The sequence below is a fragment of the Haliotis asinina genome, chromosome 6 (assembly GCF_037392515.1).
Source record: "Haliotis asinina isolate JCU_RB_2024 chromosome 6, JCU_Hal_asi_v2, whole genome shotgun sequence".
In the NCBI taxonomy this organism is placed as follows: Eukaryota; Metazoa; Mollusca; class Gastropoda; order Lepetellida; family Haliotidae; genus Haliotis; species Haliotis asinina.
This window is the reverse complement of record NC_090285.1, coordinates 55346757-55369225: the sequence shown is the minus strand read 5'-3', so window position 1 is coordinate 55369225 and position 22469 is coordinate 55346757. Positions and strand designations below refer to the sequence as shown.

The 22469-nt window shown below is 39.9% G+C and overlaps 1 protein-coding gene across 1 annotated transcript in view; it reads right to left on the bottom strand.

The window, feature by feature from the left end:
- LOC137287181 (uncharacterized) overlaps window positions 1-19171 on the bottom strand; it is a 41647-nt gene extending 22476 nt beyond the window's left edge. Inside the window, exon 1 of the mRNA XM_067819355.1 lies at window positions 19114-19171. The gene's annotated coding sequence lies outside the window, so the exon portion shown is untranslated. The remainder of the gene's footprint in view (window positions 1-19113) is intronic.
- Between the last annotated feature and the right edge of the window lie 3298 nt (window positions 19172-22469).

Here is a 22469-nt window from a genome sequence, read left to right as displayed (position 1 = left end):
ATACAAATGTATGCCACAATACGATAGGCCTCATACAAATGTATGCCACAATAAGATAGGCCTCATACAAATGGGTGCCACAATAAGATAGGCCTCATACAAATGGGTGCCACAATAACATAGGCCTCATACAAATGGATGCCACAATAAGATAGGCCTCATACAAATGTATGCCACAATAAGATAGACCTCAAACAAATGTATGCCACAATAAGATAGGCCTCATACAAATGGGTGCCACAATAAGATAGGCCTCATACAAATGTATGCCACAATAAGATACGCCACATACAAATGGGTGCCACAATAAGATAGGCCTCATACAAATGGGTGCCACAATAAGATAGGCCTCATACAAATGGGTGCCACAAAAAGATAGGCCTCATACAAATGGGTGCCACAATAAGATAAGCCTCATACAAATGGGTGCCACAATAAGATAGGCCCCATACAAATGGATGCCACAATAAGATAGGCCTCATACAAATGGGTGCCACAATAAGACAGGCCCCATACAAATGGATGCCACAATAAGATAGGCCTCATACAAATGGGTGCCACAATAAGATAGGCCTCATACAAATGGATGCCACAATAAGATAGGCCTCATACAAATGGGTGCCACAATAAGATAGGCCTCATACAAATGGATGCCACAATAAGATAGGCCTCATACAAATGGGTGCCACAATAAGATAGGCCTCATACAAATGGATGCCACAATAAGAAAAGCCTCATACAAATGGGTGCCACAATAAGATAGGCCTCATACAAATGTATGCCACAATAAGATAGGCCTCTTACAAATGTATGCCACAATAAGATAGGCCTCATACAAATGTATGCCACAATACGATAGGCCTCATACAAATGTATGCCACAATAAGATAGGCCTCATACAAATGGGTGCCACAATAAGATAGGCCTCATACAAATGGGTGCCACAATAAGATAGGCCTCATACAAATGGATGCCACAATAAGATAGGCCTCATACAAATGTATGCCACAATAAGATAGGCCTCAAACAAATGTATGCCACAATAAGATAGGCCTCATACAAATGGGTGCCACAATAAGATAGGCCTCATACAAATGTATGCCACAATAAGATACGCCACATACAAATGGGTGCCACAATAAGATAGGCCTCATACAAATGGGTGCCACAATAAGATAGGCCTCATACAAATGGGTGCCACAAAAAGATAGGCCTCATACAAATGGGTGCCACAATAAGATAAGCCTCATACAAATGGGTGCCACAATAAGATAGGCCCCATACAAATGGATGCCACAATAAGATAGGCCTCATACAAATGGGTGCCACAATAAGACAGGCCCCATACAAATGGATGCCACAATAAGATAGGCCTCATACAAATGGGTGCCACAATAAGATAGGCCTCATACAAATGGATGCCACAATAAGATAGGCCTCATACAAATGGATGCCACAATAGGAGAGGCCTCATACAAATGGATGTCACAATAAGATAAGCCTCATACAAATGTATGCCACAATAAGATAAGCCTCACACAAATGTATGCCACAATAAGATAGGCCTCATACAAATGTATGCCACAATAAGATAGGCCTCATACAAATGTATGCCACAATACGATAGGCCTCATACAAATGTATGCCACAATAAGATAGGCCTCATACAAATGTATGCCACAATAAGATAGGCCTCATACAAATGGGTGCCACAAAAAGATAGGCCTCATACAAATGTATGCCACAATAAGATAGGCCTCATACAAATGGGTGCCACAATAAGATAGGCCTCATACAAATGTATGCCACAATAAGATAGGCCTCATACAAATGTATGCCACAATAAGATAGGCCTCATACAAATGGGTGCCACAATAAGATAGGCCTCATACAAATGGGTGCCACAATAAGATAGGCCTCATACAAATGGATGCCACAACAAGATAGGCCTCATACAAATGGGTGCCACAATAAGATAGGCCTCATACAAATGGGTGCCACAAAAAGATAGGCCTCATACAAATGTATGCCACAATAAGATAGGCCTCATACAAATGGGTGCCACAATAAGATAGGCCTCATACAAATGTATGCCACAATAAGATACGCCTCATACAAATGTATGCCACAATAAGATAGGCCTCATACAAATGTATGCCACAATAAGATAGGCCTCATACAAATGTATGCCACAATAAGATAGGCCTCATACAAATGTATGCCACAATAAGATAGGCCTCATACAAATGGGTGCCACAATAAGATGGGAATCATACAAATGTATGCCACAACAAGATACGCCTCATACAAATGGGTGCCACAAAAAGATAGGCCTCATACAAATGGGTGCCACAATAAGATAGGCCTCATACAAATGGGTGCCACAATAAGATAAGCCTCATACAAATGGGTGCCACAATAAGATAGGCCCCATACAAATGGATGCCACAATAAGATAGGCCTCATACAAATGGGTGCCACAATAAGATAGGCCCCATACAAATGGATGCCACAATAAGATAGGCCTCATACAAATGGGTGCCACAATAAGATAGGCCTCATACGAATGGGTGCCACAATAAGATAGGCCTCATACAAATGGATGCCACAATAAGATAGGCCTCATACAAATGGATGCCACAATAGGAGAGGCCTCATACAAATGGATGTCACAATAAGATCAGCCTCATACAAATGTATGCCACAATAAGATAGGCCTCATACAAATGTATGCCACAATAAGATAGGCCTCATACAAATGTATGCCACAATAAGATAGGCCTCATACAAATGTATGCCACAATAAGATAGGCCTCATACAAATGTATGCCACAAAAAGATAGGCCTCATACAAATGTATGCCACAATAAGATAAGCCTCATACAAATGGGTGTCACAATAAGATAGGTCTCATACAAATGTATGCCACAAAAAGATAGGCCTCATACAAATGGGTGTCACAATAAGATAGGTCTCATACAAATGGGTGTCACAATAAGATAGGCCTCATACAAATGTATGCCACAATAAGATAGGCCTCATACAAATGTATGCCACAATAAGATAGGCCTCATACAAATGTATGCCACAATAAGATAAGCCTCATACAAATGGGTGTCACAATAAGATAGGCCTCATACAAATGGGTGCCACAAAAAGATAGGCCTCATACAAATGGGTGCCACAATAAGATAGGCGTCATACAAACGGATGCCACAATAAGATAGGCCTCATACAAATGGGTGCCACAATAAGATAGGCCTCATACAAATGTATGCCACAATAAGATAGGCCTCATACAAATGTATGCCACAATAAGATCGGCCTCATACAAATGTATGCCACAATAAGATAGGCCTCATACAAATGTATGCCACAATAAGATAGGCCTCATACAAATGTATGCCACAATAAGATAGGCCTCATACAAATGTATGCCACAATAAGATAGGCCTCATACAAATGTATGCCACAATACGATAGGCCCCATACAAATGGGTGCCACAATAAGATAGGCCTCATACAAATGTATGCCACAATAAGATAGGCCTCATACAAATGTATGCCACAATAAGATAGGCCTCATACAAATGGGTGCCACAACAAGATAGGCCTCATACAAATGTATGCCACAATAAAATACGCCTCATACAAATGGGTGTCACAATAAGATAGGTCTCATACAAATGGGTGCCACAATAAGATAGGCCTCATACAAATGTATGCCACAATAAGATAGGCCTGATACAAATGTATGCCACAATAAGAAAGGCCTCATACAAATGTATGCCACAATAAGATAAGCCTCATACAAATGGGTGTCACAACAAGATAGGCCTCATACAAAGGGGTGCCACAATAAGATAGGCCTCATACAAATGGGTGCCACAATAAGATAGGCCTCATACAAATGGATGCCACAATAAGATAGGCCTCATACAAATGGGTGCCACAATAAGATAGGCCTCATACAAATGTATGCCACAATAAGATAGGCCTCATACAAATGTATGCCACAATAAGATAGGCCTCATACAAGTGTATGCCACAATAAGATAGGCCTCATACAAATGTATGCCACAATAAGATAGGCCTCATACAAATGTATGCCACAAAAAGATAGGCCTCATACAAATGTATGCCACAATACGATAGGCCTCATACAAATGTATGCCACAATAAGATAGGCCTCATACAAATGGGTGCCACAACAAGATAGGCCTCAAACAAATGTATGCCACAATAAGATAGGCCTCATACAAATGGGTGCCACAATAAGATAGGCCTCATACAAATGGATGCCACAATAAGACAGGCCTCATACAAATGTATGCCACAATAAGATAGGCCTCATACAAATGTATGCCACAATAAGATAGGCCTCATACAAATGGGTGCCACAATAAGATAGGCCTCATACAAATGGATGCCACAATAAGATAGGCCTCATACAAATGGGTGCCACAATAAGATAGGCCTCAAAGAAATGGATGCCACAATAAGATAGGCCTCATACAAATGGGTGCCACAATAAGACAGGCCTCATACAAATGGGTGCCACAATAAGATAAGCCTCATACAAATGGGTGCCACAATAAGATAGGCCTCATACAAATGGATGCCACAATAAGATAGGCCTCATACAAATGTATGCCACAATAAGATAGGCCTCATACAAATGTATGCCACAATAAGATAGGCCTCATACAAATGTATGCCACAATAAGATAGGCCTCATACAAATGTATGCCACAATAAGATAGGCCTCATACAAATGTATGCCACAATAAGATAGGCCTCATACAAATGTATGCCACAATACGATAGGCCCCATACAAATGGGTGCCACAATAAGATAGGCCTCATACAAATGGGTGCCACAATAAGATAGGCCTCATACAAATGTATGCCACAATAAGATAGGCCTCATACAAATGGGTGCCACAACAAGATAGGCCTCATACAAATGTATGCCACAATAAAATACGCCTCATACAAATGGGTGTCACAATAAGATAGGTCTCATACAAATGGGTGCCACAATAAGATAGGCCTCATACAAATGTATGCCACAATAAGATAGGCCTGATACAAATGTATGCCACAATAAGAAAGGCCTCATACAAATGTATGCCACAATAAGATAAGCCTCATACAAATGGGTGTCACAATAAGATAGGCCTCATACAAATGGGTGCCACAATAAGATAGGCCTCATACAAATGGGTGCCACAATAAGATAGGCCTCATACAAATGGATGCCACAATAAGATAGGCCTCATACAAATGGGTGCCACAATAAGATAGGCCTCATACAAATGTATGCCACAATAAGATAGGCCTCATACAAATGTATGCCACAATAAGATAGGCCTCATACAAGTGTATGCCACAATAAGATAGGCCTCATACAAATGTATGCCACAATAAGATAGGCCTCATACAAATGTATGCCACAAAAAGATAGGCCTCATACAAATGTATGCCACAATACGATAGGCCTCATACAAATGTATGCCACAATAAGATAGGCCTCATACAAATGGGTGCCACAACAAGATAGGCCTCAAACAAATGTATGCCACAATAAGATAGGCCTCATACAAATGGATGCCACAATAAGATAGGCCTCATACAAATGGATGCCACAATAAGACAGGCCTCATACAAATGTATGCCACAATAAGATAGGCCTCATACAAATGTATGCCACAATAAGATAGGCCTCATACAAATGTATGCCACAATAAGATAGGCCTCATACAAATGGATGCCACAATAAGATAGGCCTCATACAAATGGGTGCCACAATAAGATAGGCCTCAAAGAAATGGATGCCACAATAAGATAGGCCTCATACAAATGGGTGCCACAATAAGACAGGCCTCATACAAATGGGTGCCACAATAAGATAAGCCTCATACAAATGGGTGCCACAATAAGATAGGCCTCATACAAATGGATGCCACAATAAGATAGGCCTCATACAAATGGGTGCCACAATAAGATAGGCCCCATACAAATGGATGCCACAATAAGATAGGCCTCATACAAATGGGTGCCACAATAAGATAGGCCTCATACAAATGGGTGCCACAAAAAGATAGGCCTCATACAAATGTATGCCACAATAAGATAGGCCTCATACAAATGGGTGCCACAATAAGATAGGCCTCATACAAATGTATGCCACAATAAGATACGCCTCATACAAATGTATGCCACAATAAGATAGGCCTCATACAAATGTATGCCACAATAAGATAGGCCTCATACAAATGTATGCCACAATAAGATAGGCCTCATACAAATGTATGCCACAATAAGATAGGCCTCATACAAATGGGTGCCACAATGAGATGGGAATCATACAAATGTATGCCACAACAAGATACGTCTCATACAAATGGGTGCCACAAAAAGATAGGCCTCATACAAATGGGTGCCACAATAAGATAGGCCTCATACAAATGGGTGCCACAATAAGATAAGCCTCATACAAATGGGTGCCACAATAAGATAGGCCCCATACAAATGGATGCCACAATAAGATAGGCCTCATAGAAATGGGTGCCACAATAAGATAGGCCCCATACAAATGGATGCCACAATAAGATAGGCCTCATACAAATGGGTGCCACAATAAGATAGGCCTCATACGAATGGGTGCCACAATAAGATAGGCCTCATACAAATGGATGCCACAATAAGATAGGCCTCATACAAATGGATGCCACAATAGGAGAGGCCTCATACAAATGGATGTCACAATAAGATCAGCCTCATACAAATGTATGCCACAATAAGATAGGCCTCATACAAATGTATGCCACAATAAGATAGGCCTCATACAAATGTATGCCACAATAAGATAGGCCTCATACAAATGTATGCCACAATAAGATAGGCCTCATACAAATGTATGCCACAAAAAGATAGGCCTCATACAAATGTATGCCACAATAAGATAAGCCTCATACAAATGGGTGTCACAATAAGATAGGCCTCATACAAATGTATGCCACAATAAGATAGGCCTCATACAAATGGGTGTCACAATAAGATAGGTCTCATACAAATGGGTGTCACAATAAGATAGGCCTCATACAAATGTATGCCACAATAAGATAGGCCTCATACAAATGTATGCCACAATAAGATAGGCCTCATACAAATGTATGCCACAATAAGATAAGCCTCATACAAATGGGTGTCACAATAAGATAGGCCTCATACAAATGGGTGCCACAAAAAGATAGGCCTCATACAAATGGGTGCCACAATAAGATAGGCGTCATACAAACGGATGCCACAATAAGATAGGCCTCATACAAATGGGTGCCACAATAAGATAGGCCTCATACAAATGTATGCCACAATAAGACAGGCCTCATACAAATGTATGCCACAATAAGATCGGCCTCATACAAATGTATGCCACAATAAGATAGGCCTCATACAAATGTATGCCACAATAAGATAGGCCTCATACAAATGTATGCCACAATAAGATAGGCCTCATACAAATGTATGCCACAATAAGATAGGCCTCATACAAATGTATGCCACAATACGATAGGCCCCATACAAATGGGTGCCACAATAAGATAGGCCTCATACAAATGGGTGCCACAAAAAGATAGGCCTCATACAAATGTATGCCACAATAAGATAGGCCTCATACAAATGGGTGCCACAACAAGATAGGCCTCATACAAATGTATGCCACAATAAAATACGCCTCATACAAATGGGTGTCACAATAAGATAGGTCTCATACAAATGGGTGCCACAATAAGATAGGCCTCAAAGAAATGGATGCCACAATAAGATAGGCCTCATAGAAATGGGTGCCACAATAAGACAGGCCTCATACAAATGGGTGCCACAATAAGATAAGCCTCATACAAATGGGTGCCACAATAAGATGGGCCTCATACAAATGGATGCCACAATAAGATAGGCCTCATACAAATGGGTGCCACAATAAGATAGGCCCCATACAAATGTATGCCACAATAAGATAGGCCCCATACAAATGTATGCCACAATAAGATAGGCCTCATACAAATGGGTGCCACAATAAGATAGGCCTCATACAAATGTATGCCACAGTAAGATAGGCCTCATACAAGTGTATGCCACAATAAGATAGGCCTCATACAAATGTATGCCACAATAAGATAGGCCTCATACAAATGTATGCCACAAAAAGATAGGCCTCATACAAATGTATGCCACAATACGATAGGCCTCATACAAATGTATGCCACAATAAGATAGGCCTCATACAAATGGGTGCCACAACAAGATAGGCCTCAAACAAATGTATGCCACAATAAGATAGGCCTCATACAAATGGGTGCCACAATAAGATAGGCCTCATACAAATGGATGCCACAATAAGACAGGCCTCATACAAATGTATGCCACAATAAGATAGGCCTCATACAAATGTATGCCACAATAAGATAGGCCTCATACAAATGGGTGCCACAATAAGATAGGCCTCATACAAATGGATGCCACAATAAGATAGGCCTCATACAAATGGGTGCCACAATAAGATAGGCCTCAAAGAAATGGATGCCACAATAAGATAGGCCTCATACAAATGGGTGCCACAATAAGACAGGCCTCATACAAATGGGTGCCACAATAAGATAAGCCTCATACAAATGGGTGCCACAATAAGATAGGCCTCATACAAATGGATGCCACAATAAGATAGGCCTCATACAAATGGGTGCCACAATAAGATAGGCCCCATACAAATGGATGCCACAATAAGATAGGCCTCATACAAATGGGTGGCACAATAAGATGGGCCTCATACAAATGGGTGCCACAGTAAGATAGGCCTCATACAAATGGATGCCACAATAAGATAGGCCTCATACAAATGGATGCCACAATAGGAGAGGCCTCATACAAATGGATGTCACAACAAGATCGGCCTCATACAAATGGATGCCACAATAAGATAGGCCTCATACAAGTGGATGCCACAATAAGATAGACCTCATACAAATGGATGCCACAATACAAATGGATGCCACAATAAGATAGGCCTCATACAAATGGATGCCACAATAAGATAGACCTCATACAAATGGATGCCACAATAAGATAGGCCTCATACAAATGGGTGCCACAATAAGATAGACCTCATACAAATGGATGGCACAATAAGATAGGCCTCATACAAATGGGTGCCACAATAAGATAAGCCTCATACAAATGGGTGCCACAATAAGATAAGCCTCATACAAATGGGTGTCACAATAAGATAGGCCTCATACAAATGGGTGCCACAATAAGATAAGCCTCATACAAATGGGTGCCACAATAAGATAGGCCTCATACAAATGGATGCCACAATAAGATAGGCCTCATACAAATGGGTGCCACAATAAGATAGGCCTCATACAAATGTATGCCACAATAAGATAGGCCTCATACAAATGTATGCCACAATAAGATAGGCCTCATACAAATGGATGCCACAATAAGATAGGCCTCATACAAATGTATGCCACAATAAGATGGGCCTCATACAAATGTATGCCACAATAAGATAGGCCTCATACAAATGTATGCCACAATAAGATAGGCCTCATACAAATGTATGCCACAATAAGATAGGCCTCATACAAATGGGTGCCACAACAAGATAGGCCTCATAGAAATGTATGCCACAATAAGATAGGCCTCATACAAATGGGTGCCACAATAAGATAGGCCTCATACAAATGGATGCCACAATAAGATAGGCCTCATACAAATGTATGCCACAATAAGATAGGCCTCATACAAATGTATGCCACAATAAGATAGGCCTCATACAAATGGGTGCCACAATAAGATAGGCCTCATACAAATGGATGCCACAATAAGATACGCCTCATACAAATGGGTGCCACAATAAGATAGGCCTCATACAAATGGGTGCCACAATAAGATAGGCCTCAAAGAAATGGATGCCACAATAAGATAGGCCTCATACAAATGGGTGCCACAATAAGACAGGCCTCATACAAATGGGTGCCACAATAAGATAAGCCTCATACAAATGGGTGCCACAATAAGATGGGCCTCATACAAATGGGTGCCACAATAAGATGGGCCTCATACAAATGTATGCCACAATAAGATAGGCCTCATACAAATGGGTGCCACAATAAGATAGGCCCCATACAAATGTATGCCACAATAAGATAGGCCTCATACAAATGGGTGCCACAATAAGATAGACCTTATACAAATGGGTGCCACAGTAAGATAGGCCTCATACAAATGGATGCCACAATAAGATAGGCCTCATACAAATGGATGCCACAATAGGAGAGGCCTCATACAAATGGATGTCACAACAAGATAGGCCTCATACAAATGGATGCCACAATAAGATAGGCCTCATACAAATGGATGCCACAATAAGATAGACCTCATACAAATGGATGCCACAATACAAATGGATGCCACAATAAGATAGGCCTCATACAAATGGATGCCACAATAAGATAGACCTCATACAAATGGATGCCACAATAAGATAGGCCTCATACAAATGGGTGCCACAATAAGATAGGCCTCATACAAAAACGGATGCCATAATAAGATAAGCCTCATACAAACGGATGCCACAAGAAGATAAGTCTCATACAAATGGGCACCACAATAAGATCAGTTTCATACAGATGGATGCTACAATAAGATCAGTCTCAAACAAACGGATGCCACAATAAGATAGGCCTCATACAAATGGATGCCACAATAAGATAAATCTCATGCAAATGGGTGCCACAATAAGATAGGCCTCATACAAAAACGGATGCCATAATAACATAAGCCTCATACAAGTGGATGCCACAATAAGATAAGTCGCATACAAATGGATGCCACAATAACATAAGTTTCATACAGATGGATGCTACAATAAGATCAGTCTCATACAAACGGATGCCACAATAAGATAGGCCTCATACAAATGGATGCCACAATAAGATAGGCCTCAAACAAATGGGTGCCACAATAAGATAGGCCTCATACAAAAACGGATGCCATAATAAGATGAGCCTCATAGAAACGGATGCCACAATAAGATAAGTCTCATACAAATGGATGCCACAATAAGAAAGCCGCATACAAATGGGTGCCACAATAAGAAAGGCCGCATATAAATGGATGCCACAATACAATAAGATAAGCCGCATACAAATGGATGCCACAATAAGATAAGCCACATACAAATGGATGCCACAATAAGATAAGTCTCATACAAATGGATGCCACAATAAGATAGACCTCATACAAATGGGTGCCACAATAAGATAGGCCTCATACAAATTGATGCCACAATAAGATAGGCCTCATACAAATGGGTGCCACAATAAGATAGGCCTCATACAAATGGATGCCACAATAAGATAAGCCTCATACAAATGGGTGCCACAATAAGATAGGCCTCATACAAATGGGTGCCATAATAAGATAGGCCTCATACAAATGGATGCCACAGTAGGAGAGGCCTCATACAAATGGATGTCACAATAAGATAGGCCTCATACAAATGGATGCCTCAATAAGATAGGCCTCATACAAATGGATGCCACAATAAGATAGGCCTCATACAAATGGATGCCACAATAAGATAGGCCTCATACAAATGGGTGCCACAATAAGATAGGTCTCATACAAAAACGGATGCCATAATAAGATAAGCCTCATACAAACGGATGCCACAATAAGATAAGTGTCATACAAATGGGCACCACAATAAGATCAGTTTCATACAGATGGATGCTACAATAAGATCAGTCTCAAACAAACGGATGCCACAATAATATAGGCCTCACACAAATGGATGCCACAATAAGATAAATCTCATGCAAATGGGTGCCACAATAAGATAGGCCTCATACAAAAACGGATGCCATAATAACATAAGCCTCATACAAACGGATGCCACAATAAGATAAGTCGCATACAAATGGGTGCCACAATAACAAAAGTTTCATACAGATGGATGCTACAATAAGATCAGTCTCATACAAACGGATGCCACAATAAGATAGGCCTCATACAAGTGGATGCCACAATAAGATAGGCCTCATACAAAAACGGATGCCATAATAAGATAAGCCTCATAGAAACGGATGCCACAATAAGATAAGTCTCATACAAATGGATGCCACAATAAGAAAGCCGTATACAAATGGGTGCCACAATAAGATAGGCCGCATATGAATGGATGCCACAATACAATAAGATAAGCCGCATACAAATGGATGCCACAATAAGATAAGCCACATACAAATGGATGCCACAATAAGATAAGTCTCACACAAACGGATGCCACAATAAGATAAGCCGCAAACAAATGGATGCCACAATAAGATAGGCCTCATACAAATGGATGCCACAATAAGATAGGCCTCATACAAGTGGATGCCACAATAAGATAGACCTCATACAAATGGATGCCACAATACAAATGGATGCCACAATAAGATAGGCCTCATACAAATGGATGCCACAATAAGATAGACCTCATACAAATGGATGCCACAATAAGATAGGCCTCATACAAATGGGTGCCACAATAAGATAGACCTCATACAAATGGATGGCACAATAAGATAGGCCTCATACAAATGGGTGCCACAATAAGATAAGCCTCATACAAATGGGTGCCACAATAAGATAAGCCTCATACAAATGGGTGTCACAATAAGATAGGCCTCATACAAATGGGTGCCACAATAAGATAAGCCTCATACAAATGGGTGCCACAATAAGATAGGCCTCATACAAATGGATGCCACAATAAGATAGGCCTCATACAAATGGGTGCCACAATAAGATAGGCCTCATACAAATGTATGCCACAATAAGATAGGCCTCATACAAATGTATGCCACAATAAGATAGGCCTCATACAAATGGATGCCACAATAAGATAGGCCTCATACAAATGTATGCCACAATAAGATGGGCCTCATACAAATGTATGCCACAATAAGATAGGCCTCATACAAATGTATGCCACAATAAGATAGGCCTCATACAAATGTATGCCACAATAAGATAGGCCTCATACAAATGGGTGCCACAACAAGATAGGCCTCATAGAAATGTATGCCACAATAAGATAGGCCTCATACAAATGGGTGCCACAATAAGATAGGCCTCATACAAATGGATGCCACAATAAGATAGGCCTCATACAAATGTATGCCACAATAAGATAGGCCTCATACAAATGTATGCCACAATAAGATAGGCCTCATACAAATGGGTGCCACAATAAGATAGGCCTCATACAAATGGATGCCACAATAAGATACGCCTCATACAAATGGGTGCCACAATAAGATAGGCCTCATACAAATGGGTGCCACAATAAGATAGGCCTCAAAGAAATGGATGCCACAATAAGATAGGCCTCATACAAATGGGTGCCACAATAAGACAGGCCTCATACAAATGGGTGCCACAATAAGATAAGCCTCATACAAATGGGTGCCACAATAAGATGGGCCTCATACAAATGGATGCCACAATAAGATAGGCCTCATACAAATGGGTGCCACAATAAGATAGGCCCCATACAAATGTATGCCACAATAAGATAGGCCTCATACAAATGGGTGCCACAATAAGATAGACCTTATACAAATGGGTGCCACAGTAAGATAGGCCTCATACAAATGGATGCCACAATAAGATAGGCCTCATACAAATGGATGCCACAATAGGAGAGGCCTCATACAAATGGATGTCACAACAAGATAGGCCTCATACAAATGGATGCCACAATAAGATAGGCCTCATACAAATGGATGCCACAATAAGATAGACCTCATACAAATGGATGCCACAATACAAATGGATGCCACAATAAGATAGGCCTCATACAAATGGATGCCACAATAAGATAGACCTCATACAAATGGATGCCACAATAAGATAGGCCTCATACAAATGGGTGCCACAATAAGATAGGCCTCATACAAAAACGGATGCCATAATAAGATAAGCCTCATACAAACGGATGCCACAAGAAGATAAGTCTCATACAAATGGGCACCACAATAAGATCAGTTTCATACAGATGGATGCTACAATAAGATCAGTCTCAAACAAACGGATGCCACAATAAGATAGGCCTCATACAAATGGATGCCACAATAAGATAAATCTCATGCAAATGGGTGCCACAATAAGATAGGCCTCATACAAAAACGGATGCCATAATAACATAAGCCTCATACAAGTGGATGCCACAATAAGATAAGTCGCATACAAATGGATGCCACAATAACATAAGTTTCATACAGATGGATGCTACAATAAGATCAGTCTCATACAAACGGATGCCACAATAAGATAGGCCTCATACAAATGGATGCCACAATAAGATAGGCCTCAAACAAATGGGTGCCACAATAAGATAGGCCTCATACAAAAACGGATGCCATAATAAGATGAGCCTCATAGAAACGGATGCCACAATAAGATAAGTCTCATACAAATGGATGCCACAATAAGAAAGCCGCATACAAATGGGTGCCACAATAAGAAAGGCCGCATATAAATGGATGCCACAATACAATAAGATAAGCCGCATACAAATGGATGCCACAATAAGATAAGCCACATACAAATGGATGCCACAATAAGATAAGTCTCATACAAATGGATGCCACAATAAGATAGACCTCATACAAATGGGTGCCACAATAAGATAGGCCTCATACAAATTGATGCCACAATAAGATAGGCCTCATACAAATGGGTGCCACAATAAGATAGGCCTCATACAAATGGATGCCACAATAAGATAAGCCTCATACAAATGGGTGCCACAATAAGATAGGCCTCATACAAATGGGTGCCATAATAAGATAGGCCTCATACAAATGGATGCCACAGTAGGAGAGGCCTCATACAAATGGATGTCACAATAAGATAGGCCTCATACAAATGGATGCCTCAATAAGATAGGCCTCATACAAATGGATGCCACAATAAGATAGGCCTCATACAAATGGATGCCACAATAAGATAGGCCTCATACAAATGGGTGCCACAATAAGATAGGTCTCATACAAAAACGGATGCCATAATAAGATAAGCCTCATACAAACGGATGCCACAATAAGATAAGTGTCATACAAATGGGCACCACAATAAGATCAGTTTCATACAGATGGATGCTACAATAAGATCAGTCTCAAACAAACGGATGCCACAATAATATAGGCCTCACACAAATGGATGCCACAATAAGATAAATCTCATGCAAATGGGTGCCACAATAAGATAGGCCTCATACAAAAACGGATGCCATAATAACATAAGCCTCATACAAACGGATGCCACAATAAGATAAGTCGCATACAAATGGGTGCCACAATAACAAAAGTTTCATACAGATGGATGCTACAATAAGATCAGTCTCATACAAACGGATGCCACAATAAGATAGGCCTCATACAAGTGGATGCCACAATAAGATAGGCCTCATACAAAAACGGATGCCATAATAAGATAAGCCTCATAGAAACGGATGCCACAATAAGATAAGTCTCATACAAATGGATGCCACAATAAGAAAGCCGTATACAAATGGGTGCCACAATAAGATAGGCCGCATATGAATGGATGCCACAATACAATAAGATAAGCCGCATACAAATGGATGCCACAATAAGATAAGCCACATACAAATGGATGCCACAATAAGATAAGTCTCACACAAACGGATGCCACAATAAGATAAGCCGCAAACAAATGGATGCCACAATAAGATAAGCCTCATACAAATGGGTGCCACAATAAGATAGGCCTCATACAAATGGGTGCCACTATAAGATAGGCCCCATACAAATTGATGCCATAATAAGATAAGCCTCATACAAATGGGTGCCACAATAAGATAAGCCTCATACAAATGGATGCCACAATAAGATAAGCCACATACAAATGGATGCCACAATAAGATAAGTCTCATACAAATGGATGCCACAATAAGACAAGCCTCATACAAATGGATGCCACAATAAGATCAGCCTCATACAAATGGATGCCACAATAAGATAAGTCTCATAGAAGTGGGCGCCACAATAAGATCAGTCTCATACAAACGGATGCCACAATAAGATAAGCTGCATACAAATGGATGCCACAATAAGATAAGCCTCATACAAATGGATGCCACAATAAGATAGGCCTCATACAAATGGGTGCCACAATAAGATAGGCCTCATACAAATGGGTGCCACTATAAGATAGGCCCCATACAAATTGATGCCATAATAAGATAAGCCTCATACAAATGGGTGCCACAATAAGATAAGCCTCATACAAATGGATGCCACAATAAGATAAGCCGCATGTAAATGGAGGCCACAATAAGATAAGAAGCATACAAGTGGATGCTGGCCCTAATCTATTTAAAAGGACAGCATAACTGTGTCTGTTTCCAAACATTAAATCACCAAAACGGAGCAATGTAACCCTCATCCTGAACATACAATACAAGGATGTAATTTACGTTTTGTAATTTACGTTTAGTAGATGTTCAGAAATTCCGTGTAAGTGACAATGTGCACCCCAAATATCCTTGCAATCACGTGTTGGAAGCTTGGATTATTTCGACAAGTCATTCGAATGAGAATATTGACGAACGGGAGTTTCCTGGAACAAGTCTTTTTCAATGGTAAGGGTAACTGCACTGTTTTGCCACATGATGTAGAATGTTTCTGAGATATGTTTTTTGTAACATTGTGATAATATATTGATTAATGAAGTTAAACATTTGGCTATTGGGACACTGTGCAAAGTGGTGATGTCATTGAATGTGATAAATAATAGCGCATTTATAAAGTCTTACAGTTACTTGACGATAAAGAATTACTGTCACAAGTGGTAACCAGCTATGAAATGCACCAATTTTGTTTATCTCTGTTATTGAGAATGCGTCTCAATTTGAACTATGGCATTTCCATTCATACCCAGTATAAACAGATCTGAAGTAATAAGGTAAATGTCCACATGATGAGATTGTTATTCCACACATGTGACATGAAAAACTGTCTGTCTTATTCTGCTATTTTTGAGAATATCAGTGTATTGCTATTTGAAGGGCAGCTGATCATTTGTCACCTGGGCGCCAAGTAACTTTAGTGTACAATAGCACAAACAGCTGTTACAAAGTAATTGTTTGTGCCTGAGTGCTGAATATTTGGTAACAGGTGTTTTACTGCTTGCACTTTGTGAAAAGTAAAGCAGTTTACCGATCATCAAACATTTTACCCTCGAGTTTCCACTGGCAATTGTGCCTTTTAACATTTTTAACATTTTATACAAGCTGTATAACACTCCAGTGATAAGCCCTTGCGTTGAAAAGTACACAATGATGTTATAATGCCTAGTTTAGGGCAGCCATCATCCAAATATTTCTTTAAAAAAAAAAACTAATGTGAAATCGTTATTATTCGCGGGGGTTTAATTTTCGCGCTTTTCGCGCAAAAAAATTATCCGCGAAAATAAAACCTCCGCGAATAATTATGATAAATTGTGGAAATAAAAACAAACAAAGAGCTTTGAGTTTTAGTTTTGTATTGCTAGTAATTTGACTACAAGTACACTTCATTCATTCATGACTCAGTGAAACAAAAAGATACATGAAAACAGTATGTAGCCAGCCCATATGATAACCATTTGTTATTATCTAATCTGCATTCTTAATTTTTATCACTACTACAGCGTACATTGTCTTGTCGGTTTGTTCCTCTTTGTCACTTCCATTAATTACTGCATATGACATTTATGGCCTTTATTGGTCATCCCCCTTGACTGCGTCTATCATCATATCACTTGTACAAGGAAGTGCTATAGTTTTCTATCTGTCCAGTTTTGAATCTTTGCCTGTCCATTGTTGATGAAAACTGTGTGTATATGTATATATATATGTATGTATGTATACTGTATGTGTGTGTGTATATATATATATATCTATGTGAGATGTGAGTGTGGAGTCCGGCATTCCGACTGTCTTTGTAGGGACGACCGCGAGCACGATTATGCCGCGAGCAGGAAAGGCCCTGGGATTGAGCTGGAAGTCCGCTCACCTCATTCATGTATACTTGTTTCTCATGTCTTGTGAAATCAACTAAAGAAGGTTGAACAACTAAACTATGCCTTCGTCTTCATCAACGTATTCATTTGTCTTCTTCAATGTAATGTTCATCAAAATCATGAGCTAATTCACCACGAGCCGATGACTACAGGCACGCGTGGACAATAATGACAAACCAACTCCTGAAAAATGAACCACGCGACCTGAACCTGCTTAGTTCACACAAATATACTTGGCTGCAGCTACAGTTCCGCACCAGGTATATTCGGACACTTGACGTAATTATAATTTGTAATATTATATATAATAGACTTCCATGTTATTTCAGTGTAACACCAACAATATTAATTGAGATGGATCTTTGTACATTTGGCAGGCAACTGAAGTTATCAACATACGCATGGTTCCACAATGCGCAATCCAATGTCATGTTAAAGGAGTTCACGGCACTGTACGTATCAACATACGCATGGTTCTACAATGCGCAATCCAATCTCATGTTAAAGGAGTTCACGGCACTGTACGTATCAACATACGCATGGTTCTACAATGCGCAATCCAATGTCATGTTAAAGGAGTTCACGGCACTGTACGTATCAACATACGCATGGTTCCACAATGCGCAATCCAATGTCATGTTAAAGGAGTTCACGGCACTGTACGTATTTTGATAAGCTAATCGCCATTCGATAAATAAGCAACGGAAAATTCAACAGAAATTATGTGATTGTAGGTGAGATGTGGAAAATTTGATATGGATCATACAAAAATTAAATTCATAAAAATATTTATTCTACACTTAAATAGCTTGTACGCCTACAGAAATTACGTCTACGGGCCTGTATGTCATTCTTGCGTGTCTGAACCATAACTCAGACAATTCAAATAAGATTCAAAATGTATACTAAACTTGGCTCTTTTGGGATGTAACTAAAATTCTATCAACCAGCAATCAACGAACTTACCACCAAGTAGAACAGGGATGATAGTGTATGTCCCACTCAGAATGTTGCAGACTGATCCACTATGATGCATACAATACTGGAGAAACCCGAGGGATATTAATAAACATGGACCGGAGTACCAATCACTCCTCGCTTGGCATCCAGCTTACAAGCGTTTTCGAACTCGGTGTCACACCTTGGCCCGGGTCGTCAAATGAAATACATGAACATGTGTGCGTATTTGCTGGCGGCTTCATATGTTATTGATTGAGATTTGCTCACTGCAATATAAACGTAACAAAATAGTCCTGAAATCTAAAAACTGCACTATTGGCATCTGCATACAAGGTAATATGTCATGTTATTAAACGCCCCCACGAAATAGTAGGGGTATAGTTATCTTAAATCAAGTTTGATTGAGTTCCCATAATTTTACGAGATATCAGTTTCTAGCACTAGATGTATTTTATTATAATTATGCGGTATACTGTAGAAAAAGAAAATGAAATTCACCTTGTGTTCGTCCGTCCATTTCATAGTGGCCTTCCAAAGAACTAGATGAAAGATCATTTGATAGGAATGCCGTCATAGAAAGCTTCGTATACATTTTAACGACTAAGAACGAATCTCATATATTAAACCGTTCACTATGTATACTATTTTAAAAAAGAAACGCATAGACGAGAAATCTGTTGCGAAAATATTGTATTTTCAAACTTGAATAACTCGTCCACAAAAAGAATTTCGTGCATGAAATTTTACACACGTTTAGAAGAAGTTAATGTCTATACAACCAAGCGGATGCTTTTAGATAACGGAGACGCTGAGCACGATGGTGACGATGTAGCACGACTCAGACGACGGGTTCCTGGCACTCAGGCCAGTCCCCTTCAACGTGTTCCGCACAGTTTCACCGGATACCCTCTTAAAGGTCACATGCAACGTAAAACACAACTTTGCAGATTCTGATACCTTTCGGTATGCATTTACCTAAACAAATCATAAAAAATGCCAATTCAACCTATAAAGTTGAAAAAAACGCGATGAAAAAAGTGCCCACGAAATCGGAGTTCAAACGTTTCACTAACTAAATTTCCCCCAACGCTGGGGGGAAAACAGGTTTCAATAGCTGTGCTGCGCTGCGTCCAAAACGCATGCGCAGTGAATAGGTTCGCGGAGCTTGAAACAGTGTGCATGCCCAGCGTCTGAGGTCGTGAGCAGTAGTCTAATCTTGGTTGTGTACACAAACAAGTACATAATCTACTCGTTACGTAAAAAACCTTGTTGATTGTGGTAAGCAGTCTCTGTCATAGAGAAAGCTCAGTATCTGGTTTATTCACACCTATATGTCTGCCTGCCTGTCTCCTAAAGACAACATGCAATACACAGCTTCAATCATTGACCACGTGCAATGTACACTTAACACCTATCAGACTATACGACATAAAGGAAATAAGATGATTTATGACTCGTGCACCCGAGTCCCGTGTCTGCCACATTATGTACCTAGGCACGTGTGATACACATGACATGTTTTTATGTCTGTGGTTGCAAACTACATTCATTTTTTTCGGATGACGATCTGACGGAAACTGGTGCAAACTCTTGTCAGCTTCAAGTCCTGCTTTGTACTTGGACGAACGACAGTTTCCAGTTCACCATCTCTGCTGAGATAATTTTTGATTGGATCGAACGAAAATTCAGAGAACATGTATTTTCCAAACCCAACATCTCTATATACATTCTTCATGGATAACGACTTCTTTTAGTGTATATGATTTTGTTTGACAACAGTATATGAATCCATACTGAAACGACACATCAAGTACACAAAAAGAAGTTGTTATCCATAAAGAATCTTACTTTCTTGTGACTGGCTATACTTCTAAAATGCCCATCAAACAGATCATCTTTCTGTACACACAACGAACCCTCAGTGTATCAGCAAATGAAACAGCCAATCGGAAGCCATCGTTACACTTGAGTGTATCCACCCGCTATGACTGGGTTCGGTCTCCCGAGGGCTTCGTTTCGGGGGAAGTAAGCCCAAGTACAAATTATTACACTTTTGAATCGCGATTGTACGCTTATAATTTTGTTTATTTGTTTTTTTAAAAGCAGCAATGTATATTATATGTCATGAATAAGTGATAAATGTGTTTTAATTATGTTTTGATTTTTTGGTTGCATGTGACCTTTAAGTCCAGGCACCCTAGCTACTGTACTCTCACCCGTGGCAGTACGATCACGCAACTGTGCCGATCTTGGGCTGCAGAGGTAAATCGAGGTCTGCTGTACGGGGACGGTCATTTGTTATACCTGTTTGGTTGCAAGGAGCTGCAAGCCATATCTTGTTCAGAGTAACATTCAGACGCCTGGCAACAGAAGATTGCTAATCTCCAGAATGCATTCTTTCAATGTCGATGTTCCGTGTCAAGACGTGACGTAGTGATTTAACCTTGAAACTCATTCAAAAAGAATTTCTGAAAGTAATCTGGCTTTTTATTGCCCGACAGTGAATGCTTTTTGCTGCACAACTTCAACTGGAAGGTGATTTCTGTTGCGTTGTGGCGATGCCTTTCTAATCCTTGTAAGAAATCTCATCAAAATCAAGATTTTCAAGTAAAATTGATTTTTTTTCTTGTGCAATTGTGTGCGTTTATCTGAAACAAGGTGTAAGTAGTCCTCCTAAAATAAAATACCCGAATCAGCTCATATCACGTTTACGCCGCTTTTATGAGATTCAGGTATTGTACCAACGTGGGGAATCGAACCCAGACCAACGGCGTCTGGGTTCTTGTGGAGCCTTCCAAGTTCAGCCAACGTGGTCCACGGCTATTGAAACTATTTTAAATGTCATATCTGTCATATCTTTGAGAACTTTCAACTTTCACAATTTCATCAACATATTGAATTTGATTTTAATCGTTAATCTGCATTACATCTTAACTCTATCCTATTCATAACTGTGATTTCTTCATCAGAAATCAGAAGGGATGTATGATGCTGCACAGGCAATAATACTAACCCTGTTATCACCCTCGTTTGGTTGTTGAAGAAAGAAAGACATTTTACGGGCGTTTCTTTTTCGCGTGTATGTGGTTTTGGAGAAAGCGCATTTGTTTTCCTTAAACAAATTACCGTGTTTTGAAAAGTGAAAATCAGAAATGACTTTTATATGGTCATTCTCGACAAGTAAAACCTAAACTTAATACTGTTCTTTAAACAGTACAGGAACAGTTATTTGGTTTAATAGCAGTACCGCCATATCTTTAACAATATTTCCTTAAAATGTAAATACATGTGATATCCATGTATTAGTTACCAGAGGAGCCTTCTCCAAATATGGATTGGTCTTCCCAATTATTTAAGCCTTA